This window comes from Lepisma saccharinum, chromosome 12, assembly GCF_977018435.1.
Source record: "Lepisma saccharinum chromosome 12, izLepSacc3.1, whole genome shotgun sequence".
NCBI classification, from domain to species: Eukaryota; Metazoa; Arthropoda; class Insecta; order Zygentoma; family Lepismatidae; genus Lepisma; species Lepisma saccharinum.
This window is the reverse complement of record NC_139240.1, coordinates 17731595-17753767: the sequence shown is the minus strand read 5'-3', so window position 1 is coordinate 17753767 and position 22173 is coordinate 17731595. Positions and strand designations below refer to the sequence as shown.

At 40.0% G+C, this 22173-nt stretch overlaps 1 protein-coding gene across 4 annotated transcripts in view; it reads left to right on the top strand.

The window, feature by feature from the left end:
- LOC145996391 (carcinine transporter-like) overlaps window positions 1-22173 on the top strand; it is a 168793-nt gene that overhangs the window by 54175 nt on the left and 92445 nt on the right. For 2 of the 4 annotated variants that reach the window (XM_083132829.1, XM_083132825.1), the window contains exon 1: window positions 13070-13149. The exons of 1 other annotated variant lie outside the window; for it this stretch is intronic. The gene's annotated coding sequence lies outside the window, so the exon portion shown is untranslated. Of the gene's footprint in view, window positions 1-13069; window positions 13150-18543; window positions 18562-22173 lie in introns of those variants that run through there. One more of the 4 variants, XM_083132828.1, reaches the window with a different exon arrangement.

Below are 22173 nucleotides of genomic sequence, written 5' to 3'. Positions count from 1 at the left end.
AAAATAATCTATGATGCGCACCCAGTGGCTAATATGGAAGAAACTATGGCTCAATTGAGTCAGGGGAGAGTATTTTCTGTTATTGATTTGAAAAGAGCGTTCAACCAGGTAAACTTGGATGAATCTAGTAGAGATGTAACAGCCTTTGTAACTCCCAATAATCAGTATAGATATAAGGTCATTCCTTTTGGCATTAGTATTGGGCCAAGTTGCATGTCACGAGTTATGAACCAAGTTTTTCATGATTATAAGGGAAGGTTTTTACATTTATTTTGTGATGACATAATTGTTCATAGTGCTAATGAGAAAGAACATCTGGAACATTTACGTTTAGTACTGCAGAGATTACGTGAATATGGATTAACTATTTCCCCCAATAAAAGTTGTTTTTTGAAAAGGAGAATAAAATTCTTGGGATTTATTGTTGGGCAAGGAAATTGTGAAATGGATCCAGACAGAATTGAAGCTATTCAAAATCTCCCTTCGCCGAGAAATTTAAAAGGATTATTAAGATTATTGGGTACCTTAAATTTTTATTCTAAATTTATTCCAGAGTATTCTACTGTAGTAGCTCCCTTAAATGAAATCCGAACACCCAAAATAAAGTTTCATTGGGGTTCTAGGCAACAAGAGGCACTAGAAAAAATTAAAACTCTATTTAGAGAACATGTAATTTTGAAATTGCCTGACTTAAATAAACCGTTTGTTATTCAATGTGATGGGTCTTTGAGAGGATTCGGCTCTTGTCTTTTGCAAGCTGATGAAAATAATAATCTGAGACCAGTGGCGTTCTTTTCTAAAAGATTAAAAGAAGTTGATAGAAAACGAACAATTTATGAGATTGAACTTATAAGTTTAATGCAAGCCATATCACGTTTTGAATACTGTTTGAAAATTCAGCCATTTATTATTCAATTAGATAATATGAGCCTTAGTTATATGGTTAAACAATCTAGGAAATATTCCAAATATGCGAGATGGATGGAGAAACTCTCTTGTTATAAGTTTGAAGTGGTGCACATACCCTCTAAGCAAAATGTGACTTCTGATTTATTATCTCGTATGTATGATTGGAGAGATTATCAAACTGAAGAATTGGATTCTGATTATGTTAGTAATGTTAATTTGGCCATGTTGGTAAACCCATTTCATGCCGATACCTTGAAAAAAGAAATGTTGAAAGATCAGGAATTGGCCAATATTATGAGACAAATGGAGCAAGGTATAAATTTCCCAAATTATAAATTGCATCGAGGTTTCTTATACAAAAGAACTAAAGCCAAGAATTTTCCTTATAGGATCTGTGTACCAGATAATTTGAAACATCCTTTAATATTATATTATCACACTAATATGCGAACAGGATCTCATGGTAATTGGTTGAAAACACTTAAGCGTCTACAGAGACACGTTACTTGGGAACATATGTCTCAGGATGTTAAGGATTTAGTTCAATCTTGTGATGTATGTCAACGAGCTAAGTGTAAAAACACAACCCCTGAAAATATATTAACGTCTGAAATTGTAACAATTCCTATGAAAAGGTTGTACATAGATATTTGTGGACCATTACCTGTATCTAATGGTTATAAATATATTTTTGTTCTGGTAGATGGAGCATCAAAATTTTGTATATTTGAGCCAATTAGGAAATTGAGTTCAAAGGTATTGATTGATAAATTAGATCATATTTTTATGACTTATGGCTATTGTTATGAGATTGTATCAGACAATGCGTCATATTTTGTATCAGATGCATTTACCAGTTATTTATTTAACCATGGAATTCAGCATATTAGATTATCTGTTGGCAATCCTCAGGCCAATTTAAGTGAAAGATACATACGTACTTTGAAAACTGCCTTGAGATGTTATTATTCAGCAGATCAAACTAAATGGCATGAAGGTTTGAAAAGGATACAGTATAGTTTAAATTGTTCATACCATCATACATTGAAGTATACTCCGTCGGAATTGTTTTTGGGACGACAATTGTGGGATCCATTGGAAGTCCAATGGCAATTATCTGATATGGATTTTAATGTAGCAGATGGTAATTTGCAAGATAAATGGAAAAATGCTATCAGAAATATGCAAAGGGAATGGGAAAAGAGAAAACAATTGTATAAGAAGCGATATGCACCCATAACGTTTCAAGTCAATGACAAAGTATTAGTTAGGACTAAGATTAAATCTTCCTTAGAGGACAAGATAACTAAAAGTCTTTCTAATATGTACGAGGGTCCATATTTCATAAGTAAATTTCTAACAGAGAATTCAGTTCTGGTTAAGAAAGTTGATGATGAGAAGGTATGTTCCAAAGTACATGTACATAAATTGAAAAGATATTTGGAGCCCAGGAGAGGCAATAATAGGTAATTTTATACATGGATCGACAAGATCTCTGACTATGTAAGGTTAATTAAGGATTCTCCCATTATATAAATGTAAATTATTGTAGATTTGGTGTAGGTTGCCTGTATTATAGTAAGAATGAATGGTTTATGTTTGTAAACTTGTACTGGTACCAGTTTGTTTTCTTTTTCTTTTTGAATATTTACAGGCGATGGAGTTGGAGGGATGACATGCGCAAACCCCTATAACTATTACGAAACCTCGCTCTAAAGCTTGAAACTTGGTTATGTAAGAAGAGTATGTTTGAAATGTGAATTCTGAAAAGATATGTGTAACTAGTAGTACACTATGTGCTAGAAAATTGTAATTTTTGGGGGAGAGGTTGTTTTGTAAGCCCATAGTGTAATATTGCTCATGAATGACGGATGTAGACTCAACAGACAGGTGACTCTGGAAGGTTCTGCCATTGGCTGGGCTTCTGCGCTGGTCGAGCGAGAAGTTTAGCGTGGCAGATCCTTGCCGACTACGAGAGACTTCTGACGTACTGGACACTGGCTGGACAGGCTGAGTATATTGCATTACGGTCTATCGCCCTTTATAGGCCCTCATGGCCGGGTGTAATTTACCTAAAGTCTATTGATTTATTTTGAGTTCTTAAAAGTGCAAGAAAAGGAAATTGTTTTAGTTTAGATTTTTTTGGTGGATTGCTCCGGGTCATGTTGGCTGTGGGGGGTTTTGGGCTGGGTTGCGATTTGCTCTGACTCGTGTAGCCTTTACTTACCGACTGCTGACTATCAAATGGGACAAATTAAACTAGGTTAACTGGGAGATAATCCATAGACATTTCTGTTGAATTAATTGTATTTGGAAAGTATAAGTACAAATATGTTTTGTTATAAATATTGGGTTAACGAATATTAAGTTCCAATTGTATACTTTAAGTACCTAATATATGATCATCCACTGCGCCGATAAGACAATCCTCGTCTCACTTCTTTGGTATTAAAGGGGAAACAAGAGACGTAGAGGATTATAAGGTGTACAAACCAGCGACGTGTCCACGCAAACAACAATGCTTCCCGTAATAGCTCGTCCTGCTTCGAGGAAACCAGCAACCACTCCTCGCTCCACAGAGAAGAAGTTGAAGCAGGTTCACACAAAAGAATACTTCCTGAAGACCAGTAGCTCATCAGTCAGGGTGGCAGCCACCACCCTGAAACTTAAGGCGCAGCTGAAAGCTGCCCGGCGGGCGCTCAAAGCACCCACCCCCACTCCTCCTCCTTCATCCCCTTCCCCCTCTGTGTCCTTACCCGAGGACATGATACAGGACGAAGCCGCGGATGAAGAATTTATCAAGGTGACAGGGCCTAGAAATAGAGTACGCCTTAAAAGGTAACAATCATACCTACAGCTATGGCTTATTGTCTCCAATGGAACCTTAACGGTTTCCGTACACATCTCGAGGAACTGCAAATTCTAATATCTGAATTTGACCCTGCCATTATATGTCTCCAAGAGACACATTTTCGTCCAAATGAATCAGTGATTCTAAACGGATACACGCTTTACCGCACCGACAAGCTTCCTGAGGCTCGTCGTGCACACGGTGGTGTTACAATCGGTGTTCGAGATAACATCCACTCAACGCCAATCTTTCTCACCACCCCCCTCCAAGCTGTCGCCGTGCGGATTCATCTACCACAGCCAATATCTGTGTGCTGTGTCTACATCACAAGGGAGGAGCGATTCTCTCTTGAGGACCTCCTTTCTATATTCGAACAACTTCCGTCTCCTGTAGTTCTTTTGGGCGATTTTAATTCCTACCATTGCTTGTGGGGCTCCGTTCGTACAGAGCCCCGGGGTCAAATTGTAGATCAATTCCGTGAGGCATCAGATTTAACGTTGCTGAATGATGGGACTCCCACATATTTCAGTCCTTCCTCTGGCACATATTCTGCGTTGGACTTGTCCTTTTGCAGTCCCAGCCTTGCTCCTACCACATCTTGGAGCGTTCATCCTGATCTCTGTGGGAGTGATCACTTCCCTCTCATTCTTACCTTCGAACATCTTCAGCAATCACGTGAACAACACCCTCCCTGGAATCTCAGTCGGGCGGACTGGGAAGCCTTCGAGCGTGCAGTGGGCCTTGAAGTCGATCTTGCGTCGACTTTACCACCAATCGACGCCTTAGATGTCTTTGTGTCAGGAGTGCATGATGCTGAACGCACCTCCATTCCACATCCCAGTGGACCTGCGAGGCGACGCCCAGTCCCCTGGTGGACTGCGGAGATCGGTGCAGCCATCAAGGACCGCAATCATGCTCTCGATCGATTTAATAGGAACCACACTGCCGCAAACTCGAGCAGTTTCGCATTAAACGTGCCCGTGCCCGTCAGCTCATTCGAGCCAGTAAGAAGGCGTGCTGGGTCCAATACGTGTCTTCTCTGACGAAGCAGGCTTCGTCGAAAGCCGTTTGGACCAAAGTACGTCGCATCCAGGGGGTGCATCTACTCCTCTGAGCGCTCTGGAGCACGATGGGACGTTGTACACAGATTCCGGAGACATAGCTAATATCTTGGCCACGCAGTTTTCTGATGCGTCTAGCTCTGTAAATTACGAACCACGTTTCCGCAGTGAGAAGGACCGTCAGGAACGACGGCCTCTCGTTTTTCGAAGTAATAACACCGAGCCATACAACTCTCCATTCATTGAACGGGAGTTCGATCAGGCACTTCGAGATTCTAAGAACACAGCTCCTGGAGTGGACAAGATCCACTATGAGATGCTTCGTCATCTGCCCATTGGAGCCAAAAATTTCCTTTTGGCGGTATTCAACAGGCTTTGGTTGGAGGACTCTTTCCCCACTTCCTGGAAAGAAGCTATTATTGTTCCCATCCTGAAACCATTCTAAAGGCACTGGATTTTGCAGATGTCAACGGTCTGAAGAAGGTCCTTGTGTGCTGTGATTCGACCAGCGTGTTGCAGTCTCTGGATTCGCCGTATTCCCGGCATCCAGTAGCGCAACGCATATTCAGACGGCTTGTGTCCTTATCTGCCAGCACGGATGTACACTTCTGTTGGGTCCCTAGCCACGTGGGCATCCAGGGGAACGAAGCAGCTGATGCTGCCGCCAAGTCTGCTGATGCAGATGGCGACGTTCTCGTCCATCTTTTGCCAGCTAGCGACCTGCAGAATGTGTTCCGTTCTCGCCTTCTTGACACTTGGCAGACCGAGTGGGATGTGGAAACGGGGAACAAGCTTCACGCTGTTAAGCCCACCATAGGTGTTTGGCGTTCCTCGTCTCGTCCCTCTCGGCGAGAAGACGTTATTCTTACCCGCCTGCGTATAGGACACAGCCGTCTCACGCATGGTCACCTACTGCAAGGGCTGGACCCTCCGTTGTGTCGTACTTGTAATGTTATTTTAAGCATTCGACACATTCTCGTTGAATGTGTCGATCTTGCTTACCTCCGGCAGACTTTTAACCTTTCCGGCTGTTTGTCATCCCTCTTGGGTGATGACAGCAGTATTTTATCACATTTTTTAGTTTTTTGCGAAGAGCTGGTCTCTTCCACCGTCTGTAAGGAGGTTTTTAGTTTATTCTGACTTTTTAATGTGTTGTGTTTGTCTCGTGCAGGCCTTTTTACAACCTTGCACTTTTAGTTTTTCCCAAAGGGCTCTTTACACCCCTTTTTTAAATCTCAGTCAGAATTTTAGATAAGGGGACATTTCCCCGTATACACAGAAGGGTGCGAAATGGCCTTCAGTGCCGACGCACCCATAAATTTTAACTCACTAACTCACTCACCAAAATTCCCATACCCACAGAAAAAAACAATCATTGGAGCACACGTCATGAAGAAATTTGGAAATTTTCGTTTAAATCGAAGAGGATTACTCAAAAAAATGCTAACACACTTAGCGTAAAAATTACGGAAGAAACTTCCTCGTTTCATAAGCTCTTCAAAACGATACAAATGTTGTCAACTGGCACACGGGTTGGGGAAAAACTCTGAATAAAAAGCGGAGAAGGTGCGTTGTAGGCCCTCATCATCTGACAAGAATTCTGTGGACGGACGAATCCAAATTCGACCGCGGTGGTATTACGAATTTTCATAATGCGTATTTTTGGTCATAACCCCAGAAAATCTAAAGAAAAGGCTCACCAGAGAAAATTCTCACTAACTGGGAATCATCCACAATCATGTGATCGGGCCTTTCTATCTGGTACAAAACCTAAACGGCATTACCTACGAAAACCAAGGGAAGAATTGACGACGCTGCTGGAGGATATGCCGCTCGCCACAAGAAGGGGTATGATTTACCAACATGATGGCTGCCCAGCTCACTATTTCCGGGGTGTGCGACAGTGGTTGGACGACAATTATCCCATGCGATCGATTGGTCGAGGCGGCCCGACCCCCTGGCCGGCGAGGAGTCTGGATTTGACGCCATGCGACTTTTACATTTGGGGTCACATGAAAGAGTTAGTCTACAGTCCACCAGTGGATTCCCAAGAAGAGTTGAGAGAGAGAATTGTGACAGCCGCCCAATACATAAGAGACTTGAGTGTCAACGCGAGTGAATGTGTCTGAAGTACACCGCAGGCTGCGTGCTTGCATACGTAACCGGGGAGGCAATTTGAACAGGATTTGTAGTTTTCGTAACAGTTAATTCTGACAAACTGGAATCATAAGAATGGTAAATAACATTATTTCACTCATTTTCGTTCCTTTATTTCTCACAACCGACAACTTCTTTTCACTTTACAAAGAGTGTAGACGCGCCTTCTCCGCTTTATATTCAGATTTTCCCCCCAACCCGTGTGCCAGTTGACAACATTTGTATCGTTTTGTAGAGCTTATGAAACGAGCAAGTTATTTCCGTAATTTTTACGCTAAAGGTGTTACCATTTTTTGAGTAATCCTCTTCGATTTAAACGAAAATTTCCAAATTTCTTCATGACGTGTGCTCCAATGACTGTTTTTTTCTGTGGGTATGGGAATTTTGGGTATGATTTTTTTCCCCAGTAGTCACTCATTCGTCAGCTGTTAGCAACATGTCGAATAAGTGCCCAGGGTGTAGTAGTTTTTTCACAATTAGTAGTTTTTTTGGTCGCAAGTCGGAATATGTCACGAAAATCTACAAACTGCAATAACTCGAAACCCATTGATTTATGACCCCCGGTGCATAGGGTCAAATTTGTTGCAAATGTGCTCTAGTATTACCCCTTTCCAGGAATAAGTCGAATTACCAATCAACCTGTGTACATACATACATACATACATACATACATACATACATACATACATACATGTATACATAATTGGGGCGTAAGGGGTGACCTTCCACGTAGTACACCCAAATGTCAACCTCACTTCCACATTAGTTCACCCTTGACTGAAGACTAACTAGGCTCTGGCGACTGGCCCCATGGCCAGTATAATTTTGTTTGTATTGTCCTGTTCTTTTGTCCTGATGTGTGCTGAGTGCCCCTTTACAGCCTCAGCTTTTAACGAAAGTCAGAACATTTTAATATTTTATGATTTTAGTTCTGCAACGTTTGAGTTGTTCTTTGTAATGGTAAGGGGCTGGCCCCCGTATAATGTGACGGGAGCAAAATAGCCTAAGTGCTGACGCCCCCAAAATTTTAAATTCAATAAAAAATCAAATGTATACATAATTGTCATGAAATATATGTCAATTATTAAATAATTAATTAATATCATTATTTATTTATTTATATATATTTATATTTATAAACATATATAAACAAATTTATTTGCTACATTTATAAACTAGCAAATTAATTCCTTGAATGACTGGTTCAAAATGTCAAGAAATTAGTAGATAGGTGAAATGTTTATAATAAGTGTTAGATATTATTTAATTATTGCTTTTTATTAAAAATTATAATTACATTTTCATACTTTTATTGTGTTATGTTTTTATAATGGTGTAAATCTACTAATGGTCTCTTGAAACGAAATATTTCCTTATCAGAGTTGTAGCTAGAGAATTCAGCGCCCAGGGCGAGAATGATTTTCGCACACCCTGCAGCGAATTTGCACCCCACTACCTAGATGTAGCTGACATACTTATATATTGTAGATATTTTATGTACTTACTCTTTTCCGTTGAATCCGATTAAAAGAAAACTTAGCATTCAAGAAATGTGGCTAATAAAAGGACAGTCGGTTGTGCATCCCACACCATCTTCATTGAAGCAGTGTGTGTTATTGTTCACATCTGCAAAATCGAATGCAAATTAAAGATAACTAGGTGGAGGAACAAAAAATGAGAAACTTTGAGAATACATTAGTTTCCTATTAAATTAACATGTAAGTGCTATGTTTTATTCCCGACCAAAGGATGTGAGAAATGGAGGACGTCGGTCTAATTTCTATGTTCCAGGGGCCTAGGGTGACAATGACAACCACCTTCGCAGCTACGGCTCCATTTCTTACTACTCTAATTTCATCTAATTTTGAAATTTTATCTATGACTGTAGAAGTACGTTTTTACCTCATGCTGTTACCAGCCCTAGAGAGAGAAAGAGAAAAAGAGATGTATGCAACATTCACTCACAGGCTGACATCGTACTATGTTATTGTTGTTGTGGTTGAGTTGGTGTTTTAAATCCACTTTATGCACAGTAAGGTTAATCGGGACTGGACCTACCTAAAGTGGGATCCGAACCACTATGTGCCTCCACCGGGTATCGAACCCGAGACTCCTTGATTACAAGGCGACGGCGCAACCACTCCGAAATCGGGGAGGCCCCATTCTTTGTAACCCCTTCTTGTATGGTTTACGATGTTATTCTTAGTAAAGTATTTTTCAAGTCCAAACTAATTGCTTATCTTTGTTGTTATAACACAAACTCTTACCCTCGGAAAATTTGAATGGGGGAAACATTTTAATAGAACAAGATCATTGGTGGGAAAGTGGGAGATCCCCCTTCCGCCATGGGAATTCGTACCCTGAATGTGACCACCAATGCTATGGAATTATCCTTATAATGAAGAACATATCTCAATGTGAATTAACCGCAAAAAGAGGACATTTTCTCATCAAGACTGAAGTTCGAAAAAAGTTAAAACAGGGAGTAAATATGGTGAACTGTCCCGACCAAATTGGAACATTTAGTAGCTTCGCATAAATGGTTATACAATTAAAATGAGTAAATATAGTAGACTGCAGAGTTCTGGAGTCTGCCTCTCTTCAGAGACAACCCATTCATTTATGCAAGAAGAAAATCTAAATTCTTGCAAAATCTTAAAAATTATCCATGCAATTTTTGTAGGTTTGCATCAAATTTCATGGCTCGGGGGCGAGGCATGGTCCCCTTGCCCCCCCCCCCCGGATACGGGCCTGGTAAAACTCCACCATTTGTCTGCGAGGATCATTTTACATGCTGAAAATTATCTTTCAACAGAAACATAGTCAGTGGTGCAAATTTGAATGCTGGAACGTTACTTCGCAGGGCGTGAATACCACAAAAGGACCGAACTGATGCGGAAGTGAGCAAGATCACACGGATCAGAAGTTTGCACTTTGGACTGGGCAGGCAGTAGAGGTGACTGAGTGTCAAAAATGGTCGGGGGGGGGGTAATAGTGGCGCCAGACATTTTCCTTTGTTTAGAGCTTTGGAAAAGCATTATTGATTTGTAGGGGGGGGGGGATCGACAGAAAACATGTTTCAAACATGCCAGTCATTTAATTGTTTCGTCACTAAACCGAATAAATACCTCTGTCAGACAAGAATCCTACAAAACCTAAAAAAATAAAAAAAGGTTTAATTTAGGCACATATAGCTAAAAGATATTCTAACAAGCAAAATAGGTTATTTTAGGCACCATAGAAGTTCATCAGTTGTTGCGTCTTTTAATGAAACACTGACATAACTTATCATTTCTTATTTACCTGCAAAGGAAAAAAATAGGTTAAAAACCTAAAATCCGAAATCTAGCCGCTCCCCCTCCAGATTACATCGCCATGCGTTAGAGATATCTTGCAATTACATATTACAAACCTATTACATACCTAGGTATGAACTACTTTCCTCTAATAATAACAACAATAACAATAAAATAATTCTTGGAGCTTTCCTGGCGGCGAATATTGAAGAGGTTTAAATAAGAATATAATATATTAACCAGTAATTTAATTTAAAATTTGGGGTGTAAGGGGTGACCTTTTACGTAGTACACCCAAATGTCAACCTCACTTCCACGTTAGTACACCCTGGACTGAAGACTAACGAGGCTCTGGCGACTGGTCCCATGGCCAGTATAATTTTGTTTGTGTTGTCCTGTGTTTTGTCCTTATTTGTGTTGAGTGTTCTTTGCAGGCTCGGCTTTTAACGAAAGTCAGAACATTTTAATATTTTATGATTTTAATTGAGCAACGTTAGAGTTGTTATGTGAAACGGTAAGGGGCTGGACCCCGTATAGTGTGACGGGTGCAAAATAGCCTTAGTGCTGACGCACCCAAAATTTTAATATCAATATCAATAACAATTTCATTTAAAATTTGTTTAATTTTTATTAATTAATAAGCAACTGGAGAGGGAGAGAGGCAATGATACTGCCTTCACCGGGCATCGAGTCAGGACTATTTTGATTAGAAAGCGACGAGGTTATTGTTATGCCATGGGGAAGACTTTAATTGACTGGTTGATTATTTAGGAGTATATTATATTTTGTTCATCGCCGCGATGAGGATGAGTGATAATAAAATGACTTTGCGTTTTCTTACAATGTAAATAGCAAAACTTAGGGTTTCAAAATTAAGTGGAAATGTTGTCACAAGGTACTTAGAACTGCAAGGCAATAGTTCAGTTTACTGATTTGTAATATCTTCACGTTTGCATATCCAAAAGCCTACCTCCCGAAATTAAAACCACAAATACGTGTCTCAGTGAGAACCCCCAAAGCGAAAAACTTAATTCGCACAGTAACTGTGGTATTTTATTATGTCTGTTGGGGCGGTCAGCTACAATGACATTTGTCTCGTCTAGTTTTTTTTTGCACATAAAAGTTCCGAGTGTTTTATTACCCTGTGTCCTTGATTTTTGGCCATGTCCTTGATCCCGGTTACGAAAACAACATAATCAGTAGATTTTAAATTTTAAGTTTGTTCCATTATATTTTCGTTCACATGTTCAGCAGAACCTCCGGGTTTCACTGTGGAGATGCATGCTACTTGTTAGTGAGTAATGGTCTTAGAGACTTCTTTCCTTCTGCGTGGGGGATGTAAGGATTGGCCCCTTCTCAAGACACGCAAATGTCAAAATGACTTCGACGTAGTACTCCATGGACTGCATTTTGCAGACTAGCGAGGCTCTGGCGTCTGAATCTAAGGCCAGTATAATCCTCTGTAAGGCTGTGTGTTGCCCCGTGTTTTGTCCTTGTATGTTCTGAGTGTATCTTTACAGCCTTAGCTTTTGACCCAGGTAAGAATATTTTTGTCCTCATACACGTTTATGGGGTGTAAGGGGTGCTTCTTCCACGTAGTGCACCCAATAGTCAACCCCACTTCCACGTAGTACACCCTGGACTGCAGACTAACGAGGCTCTGGCGACTGGCCCCATGGCCAGTATAATTTTATTTGTGCTGAGTGTTCTTTGCAGCCTCGGCTTTTAACGAAAGTCAGAACATTTTAATATTTTAACATTTTATGATTTTAATTAAGCAACGTTAGAGTTGTTATGTGAAACGGTAAGGGGTTGGACCCCGTATAGTGTGACGGGTGCAAAATAGCCTTAGTGCTGACGCACCCAAAATTTTAACATCAAAATCAAAAATCATACACGTTTATTTCACTTTAGTTATGTGAAGGGTACAAAATAGCCTATGAGCTAACGCACCCACAATTAGCGAAAACTGGTAGAGCGCAAAGTAAAATGAAGCAAACCAATCAAAACCTTTCACGTAGTACACCACGCTAACTGCAGCGTTGTAGCCAACGAGGCTCTGTAGGGTTATGAGTTGTGCTGTGTTTTGTCATTACATCTCCTTAGTGGCCCTTTACAGCCTCTCCTTTAATCCTAGATTAGGAGTTTTTAGTCCTCAGAGACATGTAATGTTTTTAGCTTTGGTGAGGCGCTGGGCCCCGTATAATGTGACGGGTACAAATAGCCTAAGTGCTGAGGCACCCAACATTTTTTATTTCAATGAATCAATTTAACTTGGGTAAAGAGATTTTTGTCCTCAGAGACACGTTTTGATCATAGTTTTTATAAGAAGCTAGTTCCCGTAGAACGTAAGGGATGCAAATAGCCGAAGTGCTGACGCTCCTAAAACTTCCATTTCAATCATTCCATCTCTTCCATGTAGTACAGCCTGGACTGCATTTTGCAAACCAACGAGACACTGGCGTCTGTACTCGCAGCCAGCATAATCCTCTGTGGGATTCCTTCGTTGTCAATGTGGCAGAAAGCGAAGTAAATTAATCGAAATCCAAAACCCAATCATTATCCGTTTTCGTCCTCGCAATTAGCCAGGAATTGAAAAGTGACGTAATTTTTTGTATTTTTTTTTATATGAATGGAAATGTGATGAATCAGGAGTGGTGCCAAGTCCACTCTATCTACAAAGCAGCGAGTCGTGACGAGTTAATGGTAGAGAAAAAAAAACTCGTTTTTGCGTCGGACAAGTTCGTCTTACTGTGACGTAATTGTTGATTCCCCGAGCTATTACGATTCTTCCGTGCGTGATGCGAATGGAAGTGTGTATACGGTGTTGGTTCTGTCGGAATTACGGACTGCGAACTTACATATATATTTTCAGGTATATACAGCATGATCTTCCACTTCTCTCAACTGCCTTAGTGTCCATAAAGGTTACAAGAAAGTTCTCCAGAATTTTCTTGGTGTGCTTGCTCTTGTTTTCTTGTGCATGCTTATTTTAAAGAAACATAAATGGCAAAGAATAAATGACTCCTAAGTTTAAGGAAGTTAGCATGCGTACAATTCCAATGACTTTGTTAAACCATTGAGATGTGATATTAATTTAATTTTTTTAAAATTACTGTTGCTTATTGAGTACATATTTGTGCCGCATTAAAGGGGAAGGGGCGTGTAAAGGGTGACCTGGTAAGGCACCAAAAAGTCAACATCGGTTCTTCTTGTAGGCCAACAAGGGTCTGGCGTTTGGACCTACATCCAGTATAATCTTCGTACGACTGTGTGTCTGTTGTCCTGCGTTTTCTGTTTATACAATGTATTTATTATATGTGCTGAGTGCGTTTTTACAGCCTCAGATTTTAAACTCAGAAATGTGTTTTATTATGGAACGGGGCTGGATGCCTATAATGTGACAGGTTCAAAATAGCATAATTGCTGACGTAACCAAAAGTTTAAATTCAATCAATCAATCACCTGGCGCCTGAATTTTTAAATTCAGTTCTAAAATATATTTTTTTTAATATTTCGACTTCGCTTAGGGAAATTTCCATTACCTTTTTCAAAAAAAAAATAACGAGTACCTTTTTTATGTTTGTGTGTTTTGTGCATCACGTGTCATTAAATTAGAATAATAAACATGCCAGTATAATTTCTTCAATAGTTACTAGCCTAATTTTAAAATTTGCAGAAATATTGGAGAGGCGGCCTTATATTAGAATGCATTATATAGTTATTCATGCTGTTACCGGCTGAGTCTTCATTAGGAAGGCCACACCGGCGCAACAATTAATGATTGTTAATCCGATATTGTGTAAATTAATAAATGCTTGAAGTTAATGTTTGATAGCTTATATTAGTTGCATTCCTGGCTTTGTTAGCCCGTATTTGCAAAGAAAAATGCTAGCTCCTGAACTTCTTTTAGTTTTTCTACTATACTGAGTAAGGAGTTTTGTCTTCAAAGACGTGTAGTGATTTTAACGATAAGGGACTGGGCCACGTATAATGTGACCTTGGCAAATAACCCAAGTGTTGACGAACCCAAAATATTTTAATTCAAATTGAAAGGGGTCGGGTGGACAATCGACCACTTAAATGCCGAAAAGTAGTTGCCAATTACCATAACAGTGGAGTGCCAACACCACGTATGAAAAGGGGTGTAGAGGGGTGACCTTCCACGTAGTACACCCAATTGTCAACCTCACTTCCACGTTAGTACACCCTGGACTGCATTTTGTAGACTAACGAGACTCTGGCCAGTATAATTCTGTGTTGTCCTGTTTTTTGTCCTTATGTGTGCTAGTTGCTTTTAACGAAGGTAATTTAGTCTCTCGTCCCCCCGAGATATAGTCGCTGGCTAAAGGCGTAGAGAATGTGTTCGCTTCTAGCCTCCAGCTTCGCTCACACCTATTATCGCGGGGTCATAGAGACGACACCGGGAGATTGGTAGATCCTCAATAAAATATCTTAGTCTCGTTCCACACATTTAATTCTAGGAAGGATATTCGAGGGGATTGTATTCGGTAAGGCAATTACCACTCACTCACCTTCCTCAGCCGTAAACTCCGTCGTGTCGACTCCAGGTCGATACAGTCTAGTAGCACACTTTAAGAATGACAGTCGATGGTAGCAATAAGAACAATGAAAGGGATGAGACGATGCGTCTCGCTCTTTTATACTCGGACGTGCATGAGCCCCGAGTTGACGCAATACTCCTGCCAAGTTGGAGCACACCTTGCCCTACTGTCTACAGTAAGAATATTTTAATCCTCAGAAACGTGTTTTATTTTTGTTATGATAAGGGGCTGGACCCTGTATAGTGTGACGGGTTCAAAATAGTCTAAGTGCTGACGCACCCAAAATTTTTAATTCAATTTCAACCACGCATGAAAGGACGATCAGCATGTTGTACTATCCATTTATCCCTTTCGTCGCGATTAGCCATAAGTGGCAGAAAATAAACTCAACCCATTTCAAACATTTTTGGGGTGCAAGGAGAGACCCTTTAAGTCACTCAAATGCCAACTTATCTTTCTTGTAGTACACCTTGGACTGCGTTTTGAAGACTTGCGAAACTGGAGTCTGGACTCACGGCCAGGATAATCCTTAGTGTGTGCTGTGTTTGTCCTTTCGTCAATTTCTTCTAACCACCTTTCAATCTTTCTTGGCGATTAGCCACAAGTGGCTGAAAAGCGAAGTAACATCAACAAATTACTCAATTATTCTTGATAAGAACGTGATTTACGCATAAGTTTTATCGAGACATTCACTTTTAAAATTTGAAACACTTGTTTCATTGTTGACAAGGGGTGACCCTTTAGCAAGACACCCAAATAACTTTAATTCCCTCTATCTTCCTGGAAACTATTCCAGGTAATTGTACGAAACACTTACATCAATCAGGTCCGAATTTATGTCTGTAGATACCCAGGGTTAACATCATGGTGAGGCCTGTTGTGTAAGGGGTGATCTTCCACGTAGTACACCCTGGACTGTATTTTGCAGACTAACAAGGCTCTGGCGTCTGGCCCTATAGCCAGTATAATTCTGTGTGTTGTCCTGTTTTTTGACCTTGTGTGTGCTGAGTGCCCCTTTACAGACTCAGCTTTTAACCGAAGTCAGAATATTTTAATATTTTTACACGAGATTACAGTTATGCTATTTTAGTTCTGATAAGAGACTGGACCCCGTATTGTACGATGCTAACTAGGACAGCCCTTGTTGAATAACCTTAATTAGCACCGCTTAAGAACAGTACGCCGAAATCCTTTATAATTAATTTATTGGATTATATTGTCTAATCCCTGGAAACACATACCTGGCTGGTGTAATGGCCTGCGGTGGTGTCCTGCCTAGGGCTTTTGGCGCTCACTCACACACACACACGTGTTTACTAAACTTCAATGTCTGCCTTGTTCATCCAATAAGCTGTCTATCGCAATCACAAAACTGTTCATCGCAACTATCACTAAACCTCTCGCAACTCTCTATCAACCGTTTATCATAACTGTTCCGCAAAACTGCCCTTTTCCTCTCCCCCGACCGCACTATATATTTCTTCCCAATATCCTGTTCGCGGAAGTTGGGGGACAAGTAACTTGTAGAATGCTGAGTTGTCCCTAGGCAGGAAACGACTCGACGGAACCTTGGCAGGCCATATACACCACACACCCCCTCTTGCCAAAAGCTTAAGCACACGAGTCCGAGCGGTAGTGTTTCCTGAAACAATATAACATACAAATATACAAAATAAATTTCAAGTAAAGTCGTAAAATGAATATCTCATTTCGTTTCTATTCTTATATACATGTCACTAAACGTAGATTGTATATACATTCGTCAATCACCATCACCACAAATATTCCCTAATGTAAAACTTAAAAACTCTGCATCGACACAATTGCACTGCACTGTAAGAAGTTGCTTTTAAGTTTGTACACACATATTATATTGTCGTGAAGAGAATATGGATTTAAAAATATAACTTATGTCCTATATAACGACTGTCATTTCCCGACACCAAATCCATCAATAAGTATAATAGAAGTAACATAATGCCATGTACTGGCTAAATTCATAAGTTTATTATTTATTTATTTATTATGATTGTATCCAGTACGGAGATCCTTCATGTAAAATTCATTATTGCACGTCATAAGAAAGATTTGTTTCTTTCGTTCTTCAACTCAAAACTGAAAGTTCAAAGACCGAGGAATACTTATTGTTGTGTGAAGTTTCAAGCTGGAACAGCGGCGTCTCAGGTGACAGTGAAGACACTCGTCGTCAGCATCTCTGAAGGCGTCAACAGCTGTAGTACAAGGGTCGTTGGACATCGAAGCTACTGTTGTACTCTGAAGCGTGATCTCTGGCAAGAAACTCAAGGCAGGGTAAACAAATAGGCACGTGACTTAAAGACATGTTTTTCCAAGAGAGTCCAATCGAGAAAGGGTGATTTGGGGGGGGGGAGGTGCGTATATAGAATACAAATTTGTAGATTTCATTGTTAATTGCAACAAATTAGACAACGGAATTAATGAGACTTGTATCATCTTCCATGTTGATTGAATGAAAATTACTTCATTTACTTGATAACACGAAATTATCATTTTTTTAAAATCATGTGATTGGTGCAAAATATCCTTTAAGTGCAGACACACCCAAAATTTTAAATTCAAATCCAAATCATGGTGAGGCCATCCTTAGTCACGGACACTTTTGGGTTGTTATAATCCCATTGAAAATCAATGGGGCTGTTACAACCTAGAAGTGTATATTGTACAATTCCAAATAAAAATTCCAAATCAAGTTATACCGTTTGCTCAGATATAATTTTTCCACACTGCAAAATCATATTTACCACATGTTATTAACGGTGACACCTCTCTTCCACGCAAATGCATCCCATACGTTCTGTAGACAAACGAGGCTCTGGCGTCTGGACTTTGACAGTATAATCCTATGTCCTCCTTTCATCCATTTAATGTTATCTTTCATTTTAATTTTCACCATCAGGGTGTAAGGTGTGACCCTTTCCGAAGACATCAAAATGTTAACCTCAATTCTCATAGTACAGTCGGATCCATGAGTATTACCATGCAAATTGTCCGTCACCATGTTCGTGCACTTTATTTGACCCAATAAGAGCTTCAAGATTTTAAAGAAAACTGAAAACAAGCTGCTGAAAATTTCTGCACCAGCATACATATGAATCCATCGCTTAAAAACACACAGGATGTAAGAGAAAAGATTGTGAAAATAGTCATAGACAATTTGCAAGGTAATACTCATGAATCTCACTGTACACCCTGCTAACTGCACAGTTGAAAGCCAACGAGGTTCTATCGCTTGGATTTGCAGCCGGTATAATTCTGTATGGGGCTCGTGCGGTGCCGTCCATATGTGTGCGATCCATACCATCTATCACAATTCATCCTCATTGTCGTAATTATCTAAAATTAGCAAAAAATGTAATGTAAAAGAACCTAATTCATTCGTCTTCGCGATTATCCAAAAATGGCAGAAAACGTAAGTAAAATCAATCACTCACTTTGTGAATCTTTCCTTAGCATCTTTTCGAGATGGAGGGCTGAGGATGCAGTCCGCCGCCAAAATCGGAAAGTGATTTTGTTTACAATATAGCGAAATGTTCGAAGGAATTGTTTGTCAGAGATAACTGTTGCGTCTTCTACGAAATACAGTCTGTAATCAAATGGACTTCGAGCCCTCACGAATGTTTATATGGGAAGTAAATGCAGATTTCAATTTGTTAATCGCGTATATAGTATATACATCACGACTGGTAAGGATATTTTAGTCCCCAGAGATAGTACAGTTTTAGTTCTTGTAAGTGGTAAATGAGTGAGTTAGTTTCAAAAATTGAGTAAGGAATTGATTTTTAGGGGTGCTTCCAGGTAGTACACCCAACGGTCATCTTCTCTTCCACGTAGTACACCCTGGACTACATTTAAGTTAACGAGGCTCTGGCGTCTGGATCTACGGCCAGTATAATCCTCTGTAGGGTTGTGTGGGTGTTGTTCTGTCCTCGTGTGTACATTCAGCCCCTTTACAGCCTACGAATAAAGGGCTGGAATCCTTATAGTGTTGACGCATTGCCCTCTCATTGTATCACAATTTTCATCTTCGCCATTACCCAAAAGTTACAGAAAATCCAAGCAAAAACTAAATTAAATTAATGTAAATCTAAGACATACGGGGTAATCGTAGAAGAATCATTTCTGTCAGCACTTCTCTTCACTCATACATCCATAGTAATTTTACTCCACTTGCGCTTTGTCTTGTAGTAATTTGAGACTAACGTGGTTCTGGCGTCTGGACGCACAACCAGTATAATCCTCTGAGGAGTTTGTGTTGTTTCCTGTCCATCTGTGTTTGGGTTTTCCTCTCATGAATATAATTTTATCACAATTCATGCTGATCTTTGTGAAGCAAATAGTCAATGAATCAAACAGAGTCAAGTTTTATCTTCTCCTGTCAGTGTTACTCTCCCTTCATCTGTATCATTTAATTATTCATCTGCGACAATTTAAAAAGAGAGAAAATAAATACAAGGAATGAATCAAACACAGAGCGCTCGCTATCGAGTGTTTTCGATAGGGGCTTAATTATGTGTGATAGCTGTAAAATGACCAACCGTACCGCAATCAGGAATGAAGGGGATCATTTCTCATTTCGAGTGGGGTACAAAATATAGCGTCCTCCGCTTAGAGGAATCGAGAAATAATTTAAAATTAATGTGTAAATAATAGTTTATTAACACACATTTTTATATACCTTGATGTAGAAACTCTTCGAGTTAATGGAAATGATCAATGCAACATAATGTGTTTACCATGAGTTACCCTGGAGACATCTAAACGGACAGTGTTGTAAGGGACAACCCTTCCACGTAATACACCCTAATGTCAACCTCACTTCCACGTACTACACCCTGGGCTGTATTTTGCAGCCTAACGAGGTCTGGCGTCTGGATCTACTGCAAGTACTACTACGTACAAAGAGTACCCGGAACTTGTGGATAAAACACAAAATACGTGGTTATTCATCAACATTTATTTTGTTGCCTTCAAAAAATAGGCCCCATCAGATGCAACACACATATGCCAACGCTTAACCCAGTCTTCCAAACACTTTTCAAACTCAGAAGACGGTATCGCCCTGATTGCCTTCTGCGAATTTCCTATAATGGATTCAATTGATTCAAAATGCCTTCCCCGAAGTGGTAACTTGAGTCGCGGAAAGAGAAAAAACCACACGGAGCCATATCTGGAGAATATGGGGCTTGGGCGACGACATGTGTTGAGTTTTTGGCCAAAAACTCGCGAACAAGAGTCGACGTGTGCGACGACGCATTATCGTGGTGCAAAATCTAAGAATTGTTTTTCCATAACTCTGGTCTTTTCCGGCGAACATTCTCACGCAGACGCCTCATAACGGTTACATAAAACTCTTTATTCACAATTTGTCCCGCTGAAAGGAATTCTGAGTGCACCACACCACAATAATCAAAGAAAACAATGAGCATTACCTTAAGTTTTGAGCGACTTTGGCGTGGTTTTTTGGGGGGGGGATTGGTTCATTTTCGAAGCGCCTTTTCGAAGATTGTTGACCTGTTTGCATGTCATACTCATACACCCATGTCTCATCATCAGTTATGATGCGTTTCATGAAGGTCGAGTCACTAGAGGCTCCCGAAATCATATCTTCAGCAACATCCCTACGATGTGCTTTTTTGCAGGAAATTCAGCTCCATCGGAACAAGTCGTGCCGCGACGCGTTTCATGCCTAACACATCAGTCAAAATGTTGTGAACGGACATGTGTGATATGCCAAGCTTACGAGCCACATCTCTCACACTCACACGCCGGTTTTCAAGCACCATTGTCCTGATTTTTCCGACGTTTTCGTCAGTCGTGGACATGGAAGGTCGACCAGAACGGGGCAAATCAGCAACAACTCCTCTACCTTCTTTGAGAACCTTGTACCATGCATACGCTTGTGTTTTTGACAGACAGGAATCACCAAAGGCCTTTTGTAGCATTTTCAACGATTCAGCACACGACAGTCCGTTGGCAATACAAAATTTCAAACAAATTCTTTGCTCGATATTTGTCTCCATTCTTCAAATCACCGGACACTCGTCAACACAACTAACGTAAACAGCTGCTGTGCACAAACTGATGGATAGATTACTCTACCTCTCTGCGTTGTCATTCAGTACAGTGCTGCCATCCTACGGACAAAATTAATTCTCGATACCTCCAATGTGGGACTTTTACCAGTCAAATTCCGGGTACTTTTTTAATGATCCTCTGTAGGGCTGAGTGTGTGTTGTCCAGTTCTTTGTCCTTATGAGTCATTCCATGTCAAATCAACACAGATATGTGCAATTTCTAACCTGACCATTCCGATTTTCATGAAATTTCGGGAGTTGAAACTATGCATGGACTTAGTAACTATGAAAATTTTTAGTTTCGTTTGTCTTGTAATTGTCAAATTATTCAAGGTCAAAGTTCGCATAAATTGCACTTTTTGAGCACGCTTAGCTATACTAAATCTGCTGTAACTCCGTCCCCTATTTCGCCTAGGAAGCTCAAATAAAGCTTATTGTACAGGGAATTGAACAAGCTTTCCAGTGATATATAACAAGCCTACCTTTGGACAAAAATATAATTTTGTCACGTGACCTTGACCTTTGACCCTGAATCTCTCAAAACACGTCATCACCAAACATCGTGAAAAACATATATTTGGTCCCTCATACCATACTCTATTTTTAAAACATATCAAGAAATCTTTGAGGGACTGCAATGAGATCAGAAGATACAAAATAGATGTGTAACTATGTGACTGATGAATACATGAACTATGACGAGTCAAAAGTCCTTTAACACCCTCTACAAAATGTAAAAAAGTTATCCTGGTCATGAAAGAAATAAGTTAGGCACAGGGAGATCCCTAGCTGTGTGTGTCAAGCGCAGGTCCGGCATATTGTTGACCGCCATATTGAATTCAACGCAAAATTTTCAAAGGAAAAGCGGTGATGTGATATATCAAATCAGGCTAGAATTTCACGAGAAATGAAGCGGTGAAGATTTTTCCAACATATCTTTAGCCAGCAAAAAGTTATTGCTGCATGCTTGTAACCATTTTCTCTTTTTTGAGGTGTTAAAAACAAGCATTACAATGCTCCTAACGTATTAGGAACTCATCGAGATCACGCTGACATCTCGGGAGAGAAGGAAGTATACGCACCATTGAATATGATTTTAATCAGCGACATTCACCAAATAGTTGAATAGTGAAGAATATTGGGAAAAATGTCTCAAACAATTACGTGCCTCTTGCTTTGGAATGAAAAATTCTTCAGGGGTGTAAGGGGTACCTTCCACGT